Raw genomic sequence first — 21,280 nt, forward strand, 5'->3', positions numbered from 1 at the left:
AGGGGCAAAGTAATATAAACAGTAAGCTACTTAGTGTATGCAGGGGAACAAAAATAACATCAGGATTATTGCAGAGCATTATTCATGTTTATGAATCATCTTGTGCAAAAAGACTCCTAAAGCAAATCTCTAAATACATTTTAAACAGGTTAGGAAGCACAGGAACATACCTGGTCTGAAGATATTCTTAAATGAGTATTCCTCATATTTTCTTTTTATCTTTTGTAGCAACTCACCAGAATAGTACTTGAGGTAATTAAAATACATTAAATTTGATTCTCCAAGCAGTTAGTTTTGCTGAACAGTGAAATTAGTGTTGGGCAGAATAATGGAACAACCTACAAACCTTGCACAGTCGTGCAGTTTTGGGAGTCAGGTTGTGACATGGCAGGTGTGACACGGTGTCATCTCATTATGAACAGATAAAGGTAATTTGGCATCTTCTGGATTTTCTTAAGAACTTTAAAATAAAGAACTCATGTATGGGAATTGGTGATTGAAATGTCATTTAACTTTCATATTCCTTTTAGAAAACTGTGGGTGTCTACTGTGGGTACTGTAGCTTGTACTCGTCTACTACGCTCCATTGGCTGTCACTCGCTTGAAGGTGGGGGGAAAAGTGAAGTAAAAAAAACCTTCAGCTGAAATGTCTCTCTTTTGTCTGTATTTTAAAAAGTTATGAGGGTGGTGCTGGACCATTTCAGTTTGAAATGGCCTCTTTTTTTTTTCTTTTTTTTGTAGGCAACTACAGAAATGACAAAAATCATGCATTCCCAACCCAACAGGCATGAAGCAGTAGAAGTTTGGAGTAGAAAGGCTCAGCCAGAGGACAGAGACAAAATAAATTCCTGTGGTAGCAATTGGTAGGGACCTGCTCCGTGTGACCTGCCACCCCTTGCCTGATGGGCTGTGTGCTCAAATTGGCGTTTGTGCTCCACGCACGGTTTGACCAAGGCATTTGTTACTTGGTGAGTAGATTTGTATCAGTTTCTACTGCCTTTATGGGTTAGAAATAAAAGCAAACTTTTCAGTCCTTTGCAGTCCTAATTGTCACTTTTAGCTACACGCTGCCAAGCGATGGGGATGACACACCAAAGATATCAAATCCTGACTATCATCTATGTCAGCGTTGTGTAAAGTTTATTAAGCCCCGCAGAAAGAGAAAAAATGTGTTTCTTCCCCTTTGCAGTGTCCCTCTTCCCTCTTCTTGCAGTGTCTTTAGGCGCCGGGATGAGCAAGGCCCAGGCACCCAGGTTGTGCGTTTGCTGCTAGAGGCCTCCGTGACTCAGCGGGCTGAAAAGTGCCACAGCTAATTCTCTAAGTACTTTCTACAAATGTGAAACTTTCATTTTCGTAGACATCCTAAGCGAAAGCAATGAAGGCTCATTCCATGTTACAAGTTTTTATGCTAACCTGCACCTCTAACACTTCTGGCAAAGTTGTGACGGGAGGGTCAAACAGCTGAGTAACGATTTACAGACATCTCTGACTAATGCTGTTTAATTTCAACACAAAAAAAAAAAAAAAAAAAAAAGTGCAGGTCTGTTGAAACTGCAGTCCTTCCGAAGAGGCTTGCTGTAGCTGGAGGAAGGCCAAGGGCAGCCTCGCGGCTGTGGTGCTGTGGGGCTGGCGGCAGCCCCGGGGCTGGCTCCTGGCCCTGCGGGCCCGCTCGTGCTGCTCCCCGTGCTGCTCCCCGCTCCCGGCGCCATATGGTGTTCGGAAATGGTGGGGAGTTCTGCGGCGTCCAGCCTGCGGCTCAGGCGGTGACAGGGCATGCGTTTTGGTGCTTGTGAGGGCATGGTGGGGAGCTGGCTGCCGCGCTGCGCTCTGCTCGCCTCTACCCTGCTGGAGTTGTAGCGCTTGCAGGGATCTTTCCAAAGGCACGGGACCAGACACATCACTGTTAATGTTCCTGAGCAAACATCCTGTGGGGTGGACAGGAAGGGTTGGTGTCTTACAGCCACCGTGTCCCGCCACCATGCTCAGCTATTGAGGTGTGCGGCAGCAAAAGGCCTCGCTGGAGGCCATCTCAGCTCGCTGAGGCCCGAGGGGGCACGGGCCACCGGCATCGGTCCAAGAGCCTGACCTGTTCTCTTGGGAATATCCCTGAGGGACAAGAGGGACCATGAGGGCATTACAGAATGGTTAAGGTTGAGAGGGACATCTAGAGATCATCTAGAGTCTATCATCTAGAGATCATTTAAGGTCTATTAGGGAGAGACAGCAAAATTGCTGGACAGGACAGGCCAGAGGAAAATGCCTGAAGGGAATAGAGTGAGCTCTGATGAGCTCTTTAAAATATAAGGAAGCAAAAAAAGTCCTTAAGACATTCCAGATTGTTGTACTGGCAAAAATCATTGGCATTATGTGACTTATTTACTCCATCTTGCAATGCAAGCTTTATTTGCACTCCTTATTGGTACTGATAGCTGCTTTTCAGATCTACTGTGGGCAGTGATAGTATTCCGTGAGTCTCTGGGGTGTGTTAATTTATTTAACTTCTGAAAAATTGTCCCTTGAGTGGACATTTGTTTCACAAACAGCAGTGTTGCAAAAATTAAAATAAATTTTGTTACTGAAAAAGAAAAAACTTAGGAAAACACAATAAAATGGATGGAGGGGGGGTACATCTGTCCATGCAGCGTATCGATGAAGGTATTAAGATAAACAAGTCAGAGCCTTTGAGGAGGTGCAGAGATGACAGCACTAGCATGGCAAATTAATATAGTTCATTTTGCTTTTGTGGGCAGTGAATGGACTGGACACAAAGGGTAGGGGATACATGGAATTAGTCCATACTTGACTGATTCCATAATAGAGACAAATTAGACTGTTTTGGGGTGGAGGCATATGTAAATTCTGGCTATGATTAAATAAACTCTTTCGTAATGCCACAGTAGCAAAACCAGGTAAAGCTGTTCTTGTTGATTATGGAATTCTACTTCGTGTATATTTTCCAAATGCTGAATAACTGATACTTGCTCAGGACAAGAAGTAGAAATCCACAGATTGCAAACTAAGTGATGAAGATAATGCTATATTTTATTTGTATTTCCTCTTGGATTTATATATTCTATAATTATTATTTTGGGTTAGGATTTCTGCAAAACACAACATACTTTTACCATGTAAAGGGCTGTGATTTGACCTACACTAAGACAAATGGTATCAGCTTGAGCATTTATTAGTACTCAATAAAAAATAAAACAAAATACATGCTTTATGTGCAGAAGTTCTCCCAGTGTGACAGGGTGGTTCAGCTTGTGTTAATGACAAGAACAGTGGAGCAATGATGGATTTCCCTTACTATGTAGAAACAATATTTGCTATATTTCAAATAATACAGAAATGCGTGACTTTTCCATCTGGTTCTACCACCAGCTGTTACCACCAGCCACCATATGCTTCAGATGTTTAAAAATAATGATAATAAAAAATCCCCCTCTACCTTGAAATGTGTTGCACAAGTCAAAATGACAACCTAGTACAGCTGCTCTCATAGCTGATAATTAGATTGGTTTCCTTGGATTTAGGAGACTCTACTTTTAATTTCATCGCACAGTTATAATCGAAGAGGGACATGGAGCTGAGGCTTCTACATCCCAGAAAAATATGCCAAGGGTCATACTTTTATGCTTTTGTGGAGGGAGAAATTTTCAAAGGTTGTCTCTTTGCAGGGTAGAATGAGATTATGTTCCCAAAACTTGAATTTTCTTGTAAAATGAAGCTCTTTTTTTCCTAAAAAAGCTGAAGGGGGAAGCAGGGTGCCATCTCGTATAGTAATGTCTCAATAATGAAATTTTCCAGTCTTCCAATATGAGTCCTCAGGGCACGAGCCTGGAAAATGAGCATCATTCGCACTATATTAGTTAGGTACCTTAGGCACACACATACTGAAGCTAAAGGCATGTAGTTCGTATCTGAAAGCAAAGGCATGCCATAAACAAACCAACAAACCTATGAGGTTTATATTTAGAGTCACTAGCTGTAAAGAGAAAAAAATCAATATCATTGTTTTCTCTTATTGAATTTTTCCTTGGGAGTTTAACAGAAAGATTTAAGATAAACTAAATGTCTACTATGATTAAAGTCTTTTTTTTTTTTTTTTTTTTTTAACCCCAGATGGGCTTCCTTGAGTAGTTGTAGGTCTTCAGTTTCACCCTCTGTTGATTCTGTGGCTGTGTTGGGAGACTTGCCTATGCACATAAATGAGTGTTCATGTCTCTGCTTGTTTCCTCACTCTGAGCTCCCCAAAAAGTATTGCAGAGCAAAACCTGCAAAATGCTCTCATTTCATACCTTGACTTTAGTAAGTTGGAAAATGGCATTTTTAATCCACATCTTCTCTACTTAATATTTACTAAAAATGCAGTTGCCGGCATTGACAAAATTGTGGCGGATCCGGTGAAAGTGACATGTGAAGGCAAGAGAGAGATTTCTTTGACATGCTGCCAGCCCTTGGAGAATCAGGGACATACTGGCTGTGGTACCGTCCTTCTGTGGAACTATGGGATCAGAGGAATCAGTGCTGTGGAAGGGTGCCCTGATACTGCCCCTGCTTTCCTCTCTTAGCGGAGGGAGTCCTTGCTCAGTGAAACTGTGAGTTCAGAGGTGCCTTGTCTGTGTCCTCCTTCATTTGCCCTGCTCTTCTTGCCTATAAACAACACAACAAGACAGCTGGACCTTCCCTTGGCCTGGAGGCAGCTTTTCGTTTTATTTCCTTGCTGTGATGAGTCATTTATTCTAGTACACATTTGTTTCCTGTTCTGTTCTGAAAGAGAGAAGCCCCCTTGCTCGAGAAAAGTTAAACAGAAAAAGACACACATTTCCTCGTGCCTTCTCAGTGTGCCACCAGCTTGTGGAAGAGAGCACAAGCAGAAACATTTGTTTTTCTCTGCAGTCTAATGGAAAGAGATGTGAAAAATTCACTTGCCTAATTATTTATGGCCAAAGGAAATTGAGTGACCCTGCTAGGAGAGGCTTAAGGAGCCTGAGCTGGTATATACATGTGCCGCTCCGTCTACCTCTTCCTGGAGCTGGCTCTCCTAGGGCATTTCCAAAGGATCTGTAGCAACATTCTATTAATTTTTGCCATCTCTTCGCTCTTTACAAATCTGCACTGACTAAATTAAAGAATGAAGTAACCCTCACATTATCCATAATTGTAAAGAGTTAAAAATTATTGGAATTGGGTCTAGCTTTTGGAAGTGCTCCTTCCTTTCAAAGATAGAGACATTCTTTCTCTGTCAACAGCTTTTCTCTTTAGAAAGAGAATTTGCTAAGCAACCGTATTTGGCTGTTGTCAGAAATATTGTTTTGCTATTACTAGCTATATCCACTGAGGTTTGTGACATCTGTTTTAGCTAAAATCACATTTTATGTAAGTGGTCCATCAGCCTTGCTCATCCCCTGCACTTTCAGAAATGGAAATAATGTTTCACATAGTTTTTAAATACTCCACACTAACTGCATTCAATTCTTCAGGTTATATTCACTCTTGGGATTACCACACTATCAAGATATATAATAAATAGAGCAGTCCAAACATTTTTCCACTGTAAAATGGGCTAATTTGTCAAAATAGCTGTTTCAACAGAGTTTGCAATATGTGTGTTATTGAGGCTGAGGACTGAATTTGCAATGCATGAGATGAATTAAGAAGGTGAATGTTGCAATTTTAGGGGTTTCATGACTTCAGTTTTGTTCTTTAGAAAGGGCTTTGGTTTTCATTTCAGTACAATGAGAGCATGAAATAGCTTTTGCTGATTACTTTCCTGGAATAGAAGAGGAGCTGGGAACAGGTTTTGGAGCTTCCCCCTGAGCTTCCTCCTTGAACCTGAGCGGAGGAGAGAGAGGGGAAGATCACTGACACTTGGGAAGTGGCATATTAGGAAATACTGTCCTCTATGAATCCCTGTAGGATAAGTGCACACCACGTAGCAGGGATTGCGTTAGGCAATTGAGTTGCAAGGAGTTTGGGGAGCAGAGTTTAATTGGCAGTCAGAGTCTATGAAAGATTTTTGTAGCTGGAAGATAATTTATGCTCTGAGCCTGCAGACATGGCCTAGCTGTGGCTATAGGAACAGAATGCGCCCTTGCAAAGCCCAGGGTTGGACAAATTGCAAAAAAAAAAAAGAAATACAAGCCTTTCTCGGGCACCATGCCATGTGCATTGGGTGAAACTCAGGGTGCATGACAGGCTGTGTATCATGAAGCGTTGCAATAGAGCTAAGGTGCAGAACTGCAAAGTATTTGGTGTCAGTTTTGCCTCACCTGTGCGAATATGAGAGGTAGCAGCAAAGGAGATCTGCTGCGGGCTGACTTGTGTACACAGGAGGCCGTACTCCGTGTGTCTGGATTATGCCTGAACCCCCTCCTTTATGAAAGTTAATACTGTCATAAGCAGTAATACGCACATTATCCATATTTGCTTCAGATCCTTATAATAATTAGGTCAATTCTAAGTCATACGTAGCACAGCTGATAGCTTTCTGTGCTTCATATGTCTTATGAATGAAATAAAGTGACCCGGCCATGAATTATGAGCAGTGACCTGAATTTGAAGTGCTCGTGGATGATAATCCGCTGTAGCTAATCTTCACACGTGAAAGGCTATTAACACCACTGAAGAACAGTTCAGAAGTGAGGTCCTTCACTTTATCAATATGCCTAATAGACCTCTCTGTGGTAAAGAAAATTAAAAAATCTAATTTTACTTGAGGAATCTTTTACGCATTGATTGTATTAATATGCTCATAGCTGGGGGAGTGTTTGCAAGAATTTAAAGATACTCCTTTTTTGGTTAAGCTCTGGAAACCGTCTTGTTAGTGCTGCAGTAAAAGCAGTTCATGCTACTTGGTATCTGTGATTTGCTCTGTTTTTGTACAACTTCCATAGCTCCAGAACAGTGTCCCAATTTTAAGTGCTTTCAAAGCTACTAATGAAAACCACATTATTACAAGTAGTCATTAATAAAACTAGAGACAAAACTAGAAATAAAACTAATAAATATATAACTATATAATACATATAAATGTATATAAAAATAAATATATTATATATATTAAATAATATAAATAAACTATATAATATGTATGTAAATATAAAACTATCAAATTAATAAAACTAGAGACAAAAACAAAAATTATGAAGCTTATATCGTGAGATAATATGAAAGAAGTAATTATCCTGTTGTGTAAATTGCATATTTTCAAAGGTAAAATATATGTCATAAATTGTCATGATTAAGTACTCTCTAAAAGAAACCACAAAGCAATATACATAATGTACGAACTGAATACATGTTACATAAATAAGTATTAAATAGAAATGTTCGCTTTAAACTGGTGGAAGCAAATTAGTGGTAATCAATATTTTGGTATGCTATCTTAAATCTGAACAACTTTCATGGCTAGGTATGTAGAAATATTTAATATCACAGTACTCATATTGAGAACTGCAAGTCTCTTAGTCACGATTATTTTGGTGCTTTGGGGGGTAAATAGCTTGCAGTAGTCTGTCATCCTAATCCAGTCACTGTTTGGATTCTCTAGTGTCTGCTTTTAAATCATTTCCTCTCTAAGCAAAACATCCCTCTGTTTTTAGTACTCCTGACATAGTAATTTCTCACTGCTCTTTGAACCCTTATGTTCCTGTAATATTGTGTTACTGATGTGTTGGAGAGAACCAAACATGTAACTCAAGTGATTGCTAATAATTGATATGTAAAAAATAACTAAAATCTTCTATCCCTTCTAAAATTATTTCTTCAAACGCTGTTTGCTCACCTGTTCGCTGTAGCAGAAGCGTCCCTAGCACGTGCTACATTAACCTTTTAATTAATTTCAGCTACAATCAACCGATATCAACAATTTAAACTATACTGTGTGGTATAGCTGTGGTATAGCAAGACCTTTCATTTGCCACCCTGCTGCTGGTTCATGCTTCCTGGCTTGCGGAGTTTTCCAGCACAGAATCCTTGCGAAGTTCTTGGCGTTCGCTGGGTCCCTTGCTGCTCGCTTCCTAATTACTTCAGCCACGGCCTTATGATCGTCCTGTGGTTACCAGCCCAGCTGCTTCCTTCCTAAATGACTTCAGCTCGCTCAGTGAGAACACTGCCTTGAAGAATAGTTGGACATGAAAACTACGTCTGGGGTAGTCCCTCTGGAGTCCAGCATCTTGTCTGGGTGCAAAATCCTGATGCAAAGACAAACTTTGTTCCGTTTTGTATTGTTTCATTAATACTGCTGCTGCCATGCATGTGTGTTGTTACTGCTTGGTTAATTAGCAGGTCCATTAAGTACACCAGCAGCAATATTGCCTTTGGTTCCTCAAGGTGGGTGAGGGAGATAAATGTTCTCCCTGACCTGAAGTGGGAAGATTTAGTGGAGATCTGGAGCAGGAGAGTGGGAGGCCAGAAGTTAATCTGACCTGCCCGCCCCCCTTTTTTTTTCTGTAAACTCCTTGCAACTCCTTGCTATTGATTTGTGTTTGCCAGATCCGTTTAGAACACATCTTAAAACCTTCCCAGTTCTGAAATGAACTATGGGACTGTAACTGTGCATGGATTTTGGGCAAGAGAAAATCGTGGCTGCCTTTGGAGTAAGGGCTGCCTTATTTTAATTTTCAGGTTTCAGTGGGCTCGTGGCAGTTTATTTAATATGTTATAAATAAAAATTCTGAGATAGAATTCTTCCTCGCTGAGATAGAAACTGCAGAAAGGCAGGAAGGGTAGCTTTTGGAATAGAAATATCTCCCAGGCATCTGGGCTATTTTCAATACCACAGCACTATGTCAATAAAATCTCTGTCTCCTTTTAGGCTTCCATATCTCAATGGGAAAAATAAAAAGGCAGAAACTAGAGAAGAAGAGAGCTCATTACACGGGAAATATAAACAGTATTACGAGTAGCGTTTTGAATGTTTTACTGGTAATAGTTTCAGCTAAGGACTTAGGTTTCGTTATTTTCACGCAGAGAATCTGATTCAGTTGTCACATTAAAAAGGATCAGAGTAATGATACAACTTTTCTAAGACAAAATATTATTGAGAAGCAGAAAACCTGCTTCAGACTGACTGTTAACTACAGTATTTTAAATAAAATTATCCCACAGGTTTATTTTTCTCATAACTTCTTTCCTGTGAGAAAGGAAAAACAATAAAAGAAATAAAAAATTGTTAATGATGCAACACTCGTACTATTGCTGGTTTTAAAAAACCTAACTCGATAGAAAGGCAATATTATTCCTCTAACAGAAAGCTTTCTTGCTTCTTAATAATTAGAACATAATAAATTTACTATTCTCTTTGTAGGAAAATTCTAGATTCCCTTCTGAATTATTTTTCTCTTCCTCCTATGTCCATTTTCAAAGGGACATCAAGGCACTCTGATTTCTAAGTCTTTGATGGAACTTTTGCTACTGTCTTAGAATAGTAAATCCAATATGTCTGTTAGAAAACCCACAGAAAGTTTAATGAGGAGCAGAGTGTAAGAAATTTTGATTAATACTTCAATTCTCTGCCTGAGTGCCGCAGTGCCATAGGACCTGATTTAGCACTAGCAGAGAAATCTATTGTCGAGCATTGACTTGGAATATACGGGCCAACCCTAAATATTTGTGATAATTCATTTTCATGAATTTGAAATGCACTTGGCTATCAGTGCTGGGTATAATATAAATACTCAGGTTTGACTGCAAGAGATGTCATCTATTTCCTGCAAATATTTTTTCCTCTCTCTATTTTTTCCCTGGGCATGATGAAGTGTGGGAGATCAAGATTTCTGTGTTTATTATGGAAGAAGTGGCTGTGCTGGAGGGAAAAACCTACTGTACTCGCCTCTGCCCTGTCGCTCTGCAGACACCCGAATCCGTGTGGCACTGGAATTCCCTGTAGACGCGACAGATGCTGCAGCTCTGCTGTAGCTGAGGTTTCTTGCTCTGATCCAGTGTAATTTCTGCATAAAGGCAGTTGGTGGCTGTAGCAAACTGAGATAAACCTCCATGGAAATCGCTAGCAGAACACTGATGAGATTCAGCGATACCTTTCTTTCAATGTCATGGAAAACATGAAAAAATGGGGGGTAGTAAATCTGCTGAAGGCAGAATGTCAGCAGGTGCTTTACGTGCCCCAAGTTTCCCATGGTTTCTGAACTCCCTCCTCGGGACATTGCAAAGAAATGGGACCCCTCCTGCACCTGCACAGGGTGCAGTCTCTACCCGGTCAGTTCAGGGTTGTCCTCTTTGGAAACTGCCCCCTGCTCCAGCGGTTTGGTCTGGAGCGATGCCCAGCTCTCTCAGGAGAACACTCAGGGGCTCCTCAAGAGTGCCCTGTGCTGCTGGCCTCGTGTTGATGTCATCCCAGGAGGAGGCAAAGGAGAAGCTCTATTCCCAGCTATTTTGACTTTACTAGTAAGCTGTAGCTAAAAAAAAAAATCTCGACCTCTACTGTTTTGTTTTTAATTATTATTATCTATTGTTTCCCCCTTCTTTTGGTTTATGTTAATGTACTTAAAAATCATCAAAAAATCTATCCATCTATCTATCTATCTATCTATCTATATATATATATAGAGAGAGAGAGAGAGAGAGAGATTTTAGGCTTTGGCACTATCATCTTACTCAGTTTGACTAAAATAGAAAATTTATCAATTCTTGAAATGGTGGAATTCTTTCCATTGGTTGCTGTGGGCAACAAATTAAATAGACCTTTTCTCCCATATTTTGTTTTGATGAAAAAAAGTCTTGTTTTTCTCTCTTCAGTCAGGACTTGTATCGCTAAAGATCCTTGTTTGCAAAGGAAGGAATAGAGAGATGACTGAACTTTCCATACTCTTTGTGAAATGAAACAAATAAAACATGATCTTAATTTGTCAGCACCAGAAACGTAAAAGATTGTCAGGTTGCAGATTTTCTTCAGAAACAAGATAACAATCTTCACTCTAAAAGTCAAATGAAAAGATCTTTTCCAAGGTTTTTGCTAAGGGAAGGTGTTATTTGAGCGATGGACCCTCCGTGATGCCCACGAGAGCCAGGGATGTCTGAAGCTGCCCAACAACGTGTCATGCAAGTCTCGTCTCGGAGTGACGGCTGATGGCTCGTCACCAGTGCATGGCAAAAATGCTATGTTGGCTTAAGCCACTTCCAGCTCCACAAATAAATTGTTTGTCAGGCGCTGAACGTAAATCCTGAGGCCATAGTAAGTATCTCCTCCGCAGTGACGCTTGTCATGTTAGCGCTTTCCCTAAGAACCGCCTGTGGCAGAGCGCTCTTTGTAGGTCCGTGAGAATTCACCTTCAGCAGAGATGTTCCTGTGCTGCGGTTGTGATTTTGTGCTGTGGATCCAAGTCAACAGCTGTTCAAATCGCGGGGAGTCTCTCTGTTGACTTCACTGGAATTTGAAGGGAGTTTTTGAGCGTGTATTCCAGAAGATATGAATGCAAATGAAAAATATTTTGGAAGTTTTATAGATGTGCTAACTACTCAGCTTGCTATTACATATTGTACTACAAAGTCCTGTTGATCCAAAACCACTCCAGTCTATGTCCATATAACAGCTATAATGAGAACAACCTTTGGTTACAATCTAAAGGAAGTGAATACAGCTGTCTGAGAAACCGTGCCACTTAGGATTTGAACCATGGTAGCGCTCTCGTGTGTTTTATACTATAGCAACATCATTCCACTGACTTTTTTTCCCATTTTGTATTTCTTCTGCATCGTTTAAATTTTTAAGAATCTGTAAAAGTTTGGAAATAGCTCTGCATTTCGTTCACTAGTTCATTTCTATGCTGTACTGTTGAAAAGATAACCGTTTTCCAAAGTACAGATCCTGTACTGCATTTTCCTGCTTTTTGCAAAGACAACTTTTACGCTTAGTACAAATATCCTTCTGTGTTACATTACAGTGTAGTTTTCAGCACGTCACTCTAATCACAAATTCTTAAGGATAGCAAATGTAAAACGGGAGAAACAGTTCTTTTTTAAAAAAGAAAAAAGTAAATAAATAATTGAAAGTATCTTTTTTTCCTTGTAATGCGTTGTCAGCTGCATTCAGAGCTCATGAATTAATTCTGAGCTTTTAAAATGGAAAATCATGGCATCTACTCAATTTTATGTGTTTGAAAACATCAGAGTTTGGCATGTTTGTGTATTCAAAGTGCTGTCAAATCACAGAATCCTGTTTGGAATCTTTGAAATCCAAAAGAAATCATATTTTTGTTTTTTTTGTTTCTTTGTTTAACCTTGTTGTCCACCAAACAGTCAAAGGCCATCATTGGGTCTCTTGAGGTGTCTAGCAGATAACATTTTGGCCTGGTAGTCTAGGATTATTTATTTAAATCCTAAAATTAGTCTAATTGAGTTAGTCTTTGGCAAAATGTCACTTTATACTTGCCAAGTGTCATGACTTAAAATGCAGTGAGTGAGGGAGAAAAATTTCACTTCCAGTAGTATTGGGAATAACCAAGTTTTTCAAATACGTGTCCTTAATTTTATTTGTTATTAGGCAAGATAAGTGTTTGTAGTGTCTTTTATCTCATTATTAATAAGCTAATTAAGCATCAAGTCAACACAGTGATTATTTTTCCTATTTAATAGCAAGACTGAATACAAATGCCTTTGAAGTAAAATTTAATAGTTAAGACTGAAATGCTACATATCTGACCTCAATGTCCATGTAGAAAATTTCCCTTTTAAATCCTTTTTTTTTTTTTTTTGCGGATTTGCCCAATCTTGATTTTTACTTTCTCCACTTTTTCAAGATAATTCCCTTGTTTGTCATTTACCCAAATGTGAACCAACTTCATCTATGTTTTGTCTTTTTTGAATGTATAAGTACCTGTGCACAGCAAGGAGATGTAGGGATACGGATGGGAGTATTAATTTGACAACTGAGGGGTACGATCCTTAATAATTCGCTTTTTTGCCAAACAGTTATTTAAGCTGCTGTATTGCCAAATCTTTTCCGTGTTAATGTTGTAGATATCTCCTTCCTTTGGTGAGTTCACAGTCCCATATTTTAATGAATAAACAGATGAAAACAGATGATAGCGTAAGTGAGCGGGAGAAGCATTCTGTGGGTTGACAGTTAAACCAGGGTTCCCATTTACAGCCAGTCTACAGGATAGGAATTATTTGCAAAGAATTTGATAACTAATTGATAACACTTGCTTGATTTTAGATTAAATGATGTTTTATGATTGTCCTCCTTAGGATGTTTTATTTGTTGTCCTCCGTGTGTTTTGATCCTAAAGTGAAAGTGCAAATTCTGTTTAACTGCAGTGCAGGATTTAGAAAGTAGAACTCTTCTGGGGAATGTCTACTCCTTTTTAGGTTATAAAGAGAGAGCTGGTAGTACTCTTGAATTGTATGTGTCCTGTCTGTATGGCTCATTTGTTTGATAGTGAGTGGCCTATCACTTGGGTGCTCTATGTTTTTAAGTTGCATTTCATCTGGCAGTCCTGATGATTAAAAAGATCTGCAGAAGAACATTTGTTACTTGTTAATTTTATGAAAAGCTTCCAGGCACTTTCCATTTTATCCGCAATTTGCTGCTTTTGGATAATACATGTTATCTTTATAAATCCAGAAGTATTTTCAGTTGTTTTAAATGGTCTTGCAGAACGTAAGAATGGTCATGGGAAAATTGAAAAGGAGCAAACAGAGGATGGGGTGAGATACTCAAAGCAAAATTTAAATTGATTTAAAATGAACTTGACAAGAGCTTCAAGAGTAATCACCTTAGACTGTAATGAAGCCCCTGGGCTTCCATGATCAACCTCCGATCTTGACCTTAGAGAATGTACCTAGGTACAAGAATCAAAGATTTAATTCCAATGCTCCTGCTTCAAAAAACACTGTGTGTATTCTACACTGGACTAACAGAAACAGCACATAGTCAAATGGTTACCCCTTTTATTGAAATACCAAACAGCTATAAAGTGTTCTGTAGATATCCAGACATGTCTTCTTCTGAAAAATAACCGTGTCAGGTGAGTAGAAGATACAGACTGGGCCTCTTGTCCATAGGAAGTCAGAGGGCCTATTGAGCCCTGCTCAAGGTAACAAGCTTTGGGTAGCATCTCCATCGGGCTCGCTCAGGCCTTGAGGCAGAAGCAGTTCTGTTAATATCCTCTATAGAGAGCAGCGCCAGTTACCTGGAATGATCCAGTGATCACAGGTATATAGCTAGAACTGTGCTCGGTTTAATGTGAGCAGTACTAACAAAAGCAGCAGTTGCTGTGCCTGGGGGTTCCTTCTGCATTCTCATCTGCTTTTGGTGGTAAGAGGAACCACAAGCCTGGTTTTTGTCCTTGTTTTCTGTCCAAGCTTCTCTCCTCTTCCTGTGGTAACAGCAGCTCAGCCCCAGCCGCCTGTGTTCAGGCAGCCACATTCAATTTTGTCTACCCCAAAGAGAAGCCTAGAGCTGGCTCCGGGATCTAGGGAGCTATAAATGCACTTCCTTGCTCACAGCAAACTAACCCTCCTCATGTGGACAAGCTCCTGGGTGTTTATGAAAGTGTGTGCCATGTTACCTTTGCTTCAAGGGTGTTTTCACTCTCACTGTGTCTAAGATCATGGTTCGGTTGGGTGGCTAAGTGACGCGGTCACCTTGTGTGGATCGCTGCTGCTGGTGACATTATCGTACCCGGGTCACAGCTCCATGGAACTGACCCATGAGATCCATGTTGAGCTTGGAAGAGTGCAAGAGAGCTCCTGGCCTGTATAACTGCACGGGTACAAATATGAATAGTGGCTTTTCTCAGTAACCTCACGGCTGGGCAATCTAGCACCAAAGCATAAAGCAAATCGTTCTGGAAAAAGTTCTTCTGATCTGTATACAGTTAACTGAGTAAAGTTTATGACATTTAGGATATCCCATACAGAACTACTCGTAATTCCGGCGTAGCATTGCTGTCAGTGGTTGCGCTGTAGGAGAGCCATTTTTCTTGACTCTTCAGAATTTGATGCCGTTTCAATAGCTACCAGTGGGACAGAGCTCTGTCTTAGCGTGACTGTTTTGAATCAGTCAACTGAATTAAAAAGAAGCAAGTGTGTCAGAATAAATGAGTAGCAATGGAAGTTCTAATTTGCAGTTTTTACCTGTGCCTCTTAATATGCCCCTTAACCTTCAGATTTTGGATTCTTGCAATCTGTTCAAGAGCTATCCTACAGAATCATTATTTTTTTCATAAAGAAGTCAAATTTTGTGTTTTTATTTTATTTATTTATTTTTTAATGTGAGGAAAATGTAATTTATTTGCATTTTTGCCAGACTTCATGGATGTTAGGCTAGTGTTTGAAGCAGTTACAATACGGTATTTGATTTTAAATACCACCAAACTGTAATTGAAAGATGTGGCATTATTCTCAAGAAGTATCTCAGATTTGTGGGTTTTGTGCTAGGATATTATTCCTTCTGCCTTAGGCTTTAAAACTACTGCCAGGTAAGGAAAAAGGAGCAACTCTGGTAGAAGCCAGATCCTGTTACAGTCAACAACAAATAGCAACAGTTGCTTTTGATCAAGTTGGGGTTTTGGCTCTTGTATCTGGCAACTCAGTTTTTGCGAACTGCTTCAACATGCTGTTAGTCATCAGCTTAGCTGCTTAGCAAACATAGATCTTGATCATCACAGTCCATTGGTGCTGTGCCCTCTGCAGTGGCTTTTGGTTGAAAAGAGAATCTAATTTATAGTCTCAGACCATATGCTCAAAGTTTCCTATGGGACTGGCATTAGCAAACAGATTAAATTGCTGTGTGCCAGCCATGTCCAGTGACAGCAGATTTTCACGGGAAAAATGAACCTGCTAAGTGACTGAGATATTTCAAAAGTATGGGATACAGACTCCTCATGGGGACTTGGCCATTTTGTATTGAATTACAAGCATTCACAAGGCTTTCGGTAGTATGTAGTTCTTGGAACCCTTCAAAATCACTTAAATTTATTTTCCTAATTTTAATTTTTTAAATCTGTAGATGGCAAAAATACCCACCCTTGAAGTTTCATCTTCCTTCCTTTTTTGAAGTGCTAAAATGCATTCTTAAAGCTCGTTTTGAAATAGCTGTATTTTTTATTGTAACAAAACTATAAGCAAGAAGGAAGGAAGATTTTTCATAATAGTTTTACAATAGCAAGGATGCTACCTATCAATTTGGGAATAAAAAAACACGAACCTGTTTAGAATAAAACGTACAGATTTTCATTAGATTAGCCTTACCTTAAACAATATGCGGGATGTGACCACTGAAGCTTTCCTTTGATCTTGAATCGGATAATAGGGAATAGACAATGGATGGGGAAAGCCTTGTGAGCAAGAGGAGCCCTAACTCTCCTTCTTGTTTAGCCACCTGGGCTTACTTTCTGCTGTTCCTATAGAGACATAGCTGTAAAATGTAATAGGAGAAGAACTTAATAGGAAAGCCAGTTTAAACCCTACTTTGTAATCAGTGCGTAGCACTCGACTGACACAGTCTCAATGCTGCGGCGGCCACTGTGTCTGCAAAACAGAGGGTTCCAGACCGGGCCTGACTAAAGATCACCTAAAATGCAGTGGAATAACACAGCTAAATGCCGAACTGTGACAGAATTTCAGAGATACTGTGAGCACAGGAATCAGTAACATCGATCCAAGTGATTTGCTGTCTTTATGACACAGGAGAGAATTGTTGCGAATGTGGAAGTGGACTCCTCTGGTCACCTTCGCACAAAATTGCACTTTAATAGCAGTGATATCTTCTGCCTTGCTTGAAAAGGGGAATATCTCCTTCAAAAATACTAAAAATGGCTGTCTCCCAATTCAAAGGGATTGGAAGATTTGAGCTTAACCTCAATCAACTAAGGCCTACGGAAATCTTCCTGAATTTTGCAGTAACAAGTGTACCATGCTGGTCGGGGTTCTTAACTAGAGCTCCTTTCATGGGAACTGCAAAGGGAAGTTAGAGCATGGACTTATTCTTCAGATGATTTAGATTAATGAAAAAAAAAAAAAACCCAAAAATGTTAGGCTCTGCCTCCAGCTCTCAACACTTTGGATGAAAACTTCCCTGTGAAATTTGGCCTTCAACCACGTTAATATTTATACCGTGCTTATCCCATGTAATCAACTTGTACTTCTGCTTTGCGAGGCCTTGAACAGTCCAGGTCTGACTTCTGTTCTTCCAATTGTCCTGAGTTCTCACCCGGTGAATTGCCTGCATTGATTTTCATATTGATTCCTGCTCAGATTCTTGATTTCCCCATCTGAATACCCTGTTTGTGGGTGGGTGATTCCCTTTTGCAAGGCTGATGTATGTCTGCAGATCTTTGAGGCATTTCGGTTGCTGAAGTGAACTTAAAGCACAAAGCTAATAAAACTACATTTCTCTCAGACATCTGTGCAATAGCTGAGAAAGAATTTCTCCTATTTTTGACAAGGCTACAGTGTTTTGGGTCAAAGCAGCAGTGAGACTAATGAATTTCACTGGTATGCACATATAGTCCTGTCATTTTTTATCTTAATGGTAAATGCTTTTGTGTGGAGGTGCCTACAGCTTCCCATGTCATACATGAAAATACAAGAACACAATCTTGAGAAGCAGTGTTAAGTGAAATTAAAAGCTCTTTTTAACTCTGTGCAAGATGACCACCCACACAGAAAATAGGCTTCCACATAATCTGAGCAGGTCTGTAGAATAAAAAAGGAAAGGGTGGTAAGTATCAATTCTGTGCTAAAATATTTATATAAATCTACAGCCAACTTCCAGAGGCTTTTGAAGATCAGGAATGTCTCTCATCTACCTTCTTCGACCCAAAAATCAAAACTTACTTTTGTATTAGTAGCAAAGAAAGGAACATTTTCAATGTGGGGGTAAAAAGAAAGAAATCCTTTCATCCATATAAACTGTGATGCACATTCACATGTGAAAGTCAGGGGCATTAAAGCCCAGGTAATTGGGCTTTCCGAGGATGAAGTGCAGGGGAAATCCAGTGCCAACAGCATTCCAAGTCTTGCGACACCGGTGTAACCCATACGGTAGCTGGTGGGCCTGCCTGTCACTGAATAAGTATAAAGAAGCTATGAAGTACTGAAGTAATAGGTTTCATGCTCTAATAATTAGTTTTCTTCAGTGCACTCAATCCAGTGCCAGCTTGACAGTATATGAAATGCGTGTGGGAACTGGGAATCAGGGAAGCTAATTGGGAATGAGTGGCTGGTTTCCTTGGGGAATTCGGGCTCAGAGTAATGTACCCAAACTCCAACAGGGAGCAGGATTCCTGTTGGTGACATCCTGCCACCGCGAACACCCACCTTCACCTTTGCCTTTTGTACATGTCAGCCAAATTCAACCAAACTCAGAAAGAGTTTCAAAGCTATCCTACAAATGTCATGAGGATCAGCAAAGGGGGGTCTTTTTATTACTATGGAGTAAAGTGTCAGATTTAGCTGACCATAAGTAAATATCATTGCTAGCACTGGACTGTGGTGCCATTTGGGTGGCATAGTTTATTACTGCTTGTTTGGTGACATGATTGTCACCTCTTCCGAAGTGTGCTTAAGCTCGTGCACTACATTGTAACGAGTTCGAACATGAATGCTGAGGAATTGGAGGCTTGCAGATGCTTTCTGTGCAAATCAGATTGGCAATTACAGAATAGTGTTCTTAGAAAGAAAGAAAGAAAAAAAAAATTCGTCATTTGTCAGTGCCTTTTGAAGAAAAATGCTTGTTTTTGTATTATACTCAGCTATATGATACAATCTACATAATACTAACTGCAGGAGATGGGGATTGATTCCTGTACGTAATGTGAAGAAAAGAGATACAGGTTAAAACTTGTTCCCAAACAACTGTCCAAACTACTAACTAGGCACTAGTGATAATCTGATAAGCTGAGGAACTCAAAAGCTCATTTTAACCAACCTCACTCAAAAAATTTTTGAAATTTACTTCTGTAAGTTACATAGTTGTCTTATCAGACATCCTGCTTCTTTTTCTATTTTTTTTTTTTAATGGAATCCATAGGAGCTTCTCATAAGTCAAATCCCCCAGAATCACATTGCATTCTTAGAGTGGAATTTCTTAGGGAAACTCCTGGTTGTGTTCTGCATCTGTCTCATGAGCTGTGTCTCGTAGCACTACTATTGAGTTCATTCACATCTTTGGGCCAGTCCAGAGCTGTTAATTTTGGTATCCACTACTTGATTCGAAGCTGTTCGACTTGGGGGTTGAAAAGAAGATGACATGTCATATTTTTTACTTAGGGGTTTTAAAAGCAGAAAATAGAGAGGAATATATGTAAGAAAGAGAGCTATTTTTATTCTCATGTGCTGATTATAGCCATGCATGTAGTAGAGACTTCCACCAGCTCAGTCATGAATATATAGCCAAAAGCATATCTGTCGCCTCGCTTGATTAGATCTGTGTGAAATGGCTGGGCTTTATTTTGCAAAATTTCCAAACAAAACATACAGCCACCTACTGGGGATGGTGGTTGTAACCAAAAAGGGACAAAAAAAAAATTTAAATTGTCTCAGATTCCTTTCCCCCATTTTTTAATAAAATTTTAATCAGGCTCTTCACACAGCAGTGAATGTTACACATAGCACATTCTGGGTTTGACTCAGCTGACTTGCTTTTAGAAGGATGAAGCAAGGAGGCAGTAAGTAGGAATGCACTGAAGAAAACCAGCTGTTGGGGATCAAGTTGTCCCCTGGTTCGCACCATGAACAGGGGAGCTTGACAGGGGACAGCGTGGAGGGGGCGGGAGCCTCCCGACCGTGCCAGGCTGATCCGAGCTTAAGTGCTTACCTCCTGCCCCATGTTGGGATAATGTCCTTCAGTTTTCTGAAATGAAAACACAATGGGATATATAAAAGATGCCAAGCTGACCTGCTTAGCAGGGCGGCAGGGAAAATTCTCTCTCTGTTTTATCTGTCTGTAGCAGTTGGTGACTGCTGAGTGATTCCGCAGATTTCCGTACATGGTGGGAGAGGAGCAGGTGTGACATGTTAATTTTAATAGCAGAAGTCAAAGATTTAGTTATCATCTGCGCAACTACTGATTATTCTTGTTCATTCAGGCTGACACAGCCTAGTTCGTGCTTTTAAAAAGGTGAGGAAATAGTTTCTGCTTTGCAGTTCAGTAATTACTTATGGCTGGTGGAGAAACAGCTTAGTTGAAGTTGCTTAATATCAGCAGATTAACCCACCACAAAGGAGTCCAACAGATGCATTAGGTGCTGCTTCCTCGTACACAGACTCTTTTCCCCTTCTCTTACACTGCCTTTGATCACAAAGTAGACAGAGAGCCTAGTCACGCTAACAGAATTGTGCTCTCATTATGGAAATGATCTCCAGTATGACAAAAATAGGCTGCAAATAAAAAATTTGAAAATAATCATTTTTTGATATCTCTCAGATGTCATGTGGAAAAAAATAATAATGTTGTTTTTCAAGTTGAATGGCTGAGTAGCAAAACTTCAGGGGAAATTTGTAGAATTTGCTTGAAAAAATAGTAACTGTTCTTCTCTGGGAAGTCTCAAGCTTCAATTTCAGTCTGTTGCAAGCTCTGCATTTTGATGCAGAGGCCACAACATCTTTGGAAGGGGTGAGGCAATGCCTGTGGGTGGGTGACTTGGAGCCCTCTGGACTGCAGACAGACCTGGGTATATATTTCATAACCATCACTTGCTGGATCCTGGCACTGCAGTGCCACAGTGACTGATGAAAAGGTTACGATTTTTCCAGTAAGTGTTGCTTTGCCACCGAAGGGTAGGAATCCAGCAATATGAAGCATCTAAAATGACATCTGTTAGAAGGTAACCTCTAGCTAATCTATCAACATTAAACATTAGAGCATGGAAGGCTTTTTGTAATTATTTTTTAGCTTTAACCCGACTTCTTGAGGTTGTAGGAACTGAAAAAAGCAGATGTTTCTGAGAGAGTTTTAGTTTGCTTTGTATTAGGGCTTGGGAGATGCATTTTTCATTATTGAAAGTCAGTTTGTCCAAAAAGAAAAGAAAATCCAAAAATATCTGTAATCACTTTGGCATGGAAAAGCGGGTGAATAAATCTAGCCACTATTTCTCCCAAGTCTGGCATCAAAATTACTGTGTGGGGTGTTAAGGGGAATTTGATTCATATACTGTAGGACCCGAAGGCACAACCATCTCCAAATCCATCTAGGCTCTCTCGTTTGAAGTGTCTCTGCCAGTAGTCAATAATATATCAATAGGCATCCACAGAACTAATGGAAAAAAAGGCAAAGAAGCAGAAACACTATATTCACACGGAACAGAGGACAGTA

The sequence above is a fragment of the Tinamus guttatus genome, unplaced genomic scaffold, assembly GCF_059628265.1.
Source record: "Tinamus guttatus ecotype Peru unplaced genomic scaffold, ASM5962826v1 Tinamus_guttatus_pri_ptg000287l, whole genome shotgun sequence".
NCBI lineage: Eukaryota > Metazoa > Chordata > Aves > Tinamiformes > Tinamidae > Tinamus > Tinamus guttatus.